General features: G+C 46.9%; 1 protein-coding gene across 1 annotated transcript in view; it reads left to right on the forward strand.

Moving 5' to 3' along the window:
* ZBTB16 (zinc finger and BTB domain containing 16) overlaps positions 1-1,350 on the forward strand; it is a 216,438-nt gene that overhangs the window by 191,286 nt on the left and 23,802 nt on the right. The gene's annotated exons all lie outside the window — the stretch shown is intronic.

Consider the following 1,350-nt stretch of genomic DNA (forward strand, 5'->3'; position numbering starts at 1 on the left):
CCCCCCCCGCCCCCCCATCCCCCGCAGCCAGCCCAGAGAGAGTGGCAGGTTGTGGGGGGCAGAGCTCATGGAGAGAGCGGGGAGCCCTGCAGAGTCGGGGTGAGTGAGGAGTCTTTCAGTAACACCCACCCACACACTCACACAGAAAACTGTTGAAGTGAAGTCAAATGTCTCAAAGTCAGATCCCTTTTTAGTATGAATTTGCTGTGTCTCATTCTGAGCACTAATTCCAATTTAATTGCAAGTGGCCTGAAGCCTCTTCAATAGGAGTAACAAATGGTTTGATTTTGTAAACTTCATCAGACTGCATTTTAAATGCGACACAGTAGCCCAACTCGAATGCCAATGAAGCACTGGAGTAGCTCTCTGTTTACTAATTATCCGTTTTTACTCCAAGCCACGCTGGCTGGCTTGTCTGATTAAATCGGATTTGTGGGATAGAGAACAGCTAGCAGAGTTTTCTCTATAGTAAACGAGATTGAAACTATGGGCCGCCTGGCTGCACACTGTAAATTATATTTCCTTTTAAAGGGGACGTGTCTCTTTTATTTCTCCATCGTCCCTCCTGCATATTAAACTTTACGGAACCGAAATGTACCCGGCTGCTTCTGAATCTAGCCTTGGAGCCTCTGCTGGGTAGCCAGCTCATTTCAGTGCATTCCTCCTCCTCTCTGAAGGACCAGAAAGCAGACGGTAGCTATACCTGATGACCCTACTCCCATCCTCTTCCTTTTTAATCCATTCCCCTTTACTCTGGGGTGGAATTCTTATTATTTTGTTATTTTTAAAAACATTTATTTATCTATTTATTTGTTGTGATTTTGGGGCCACCAGGTCTGGGACTTGAACCACAGTTTAGCCATGTGGGAGTCCAGAGCTTCAACCACCATGCCACCTACCAGCCCCATTATTCCATTATTTTAAAAGGAACCTGAGATGATACAGATTCTTAGAAACCATATTGAGTTGGCTAAAGGTAGGTTATAGCAGCAGAATTGGGGGGAGGGCCCAGCACACACTGGGATGTTAGTCTTTTTAAAAGATGTGAGTATTGAAGGTATTGGGGCAGGCCAGGCAGGGTTTGGGCATGAATTGCTAACAATGGTTCGAACAGTAAAAAAGAATCCATTTCTGAAAAATTAAATTTGTTCTTGGGAACCAGCAGTTAGCGTAATGGCTGTGTCGCTGGACTCCCACGTAGTCGACTGCGGTTCGTGTCCCGGACCCGGTGGCTTAAAACTCATGCCGGGCGCATGTGCGTGCATACCCAAGATCCCGAGGAGAATGGAGGAGAAGGGATTGCGGCGTGACCATCCCCCCTGGGGGGTGATTTCTCGCTTTCTGTCTCTA

The sequence above is a fragment of the Tupaia chinensis genome, unplaced genomic scaffold (genome assembly GCF_000334495.1).
Source record: "Tupaia chinensis unplaced genomic scaffold, TupChi_1.0 Scaffold000311_2, whole genome shotgun sequence".
Lineage (NCBI taxonomy): Eukaryota > Metazoa > Chordata > Mammalia > Scandentia > Tupaiidae > Tupaia > Tupaia belangeri.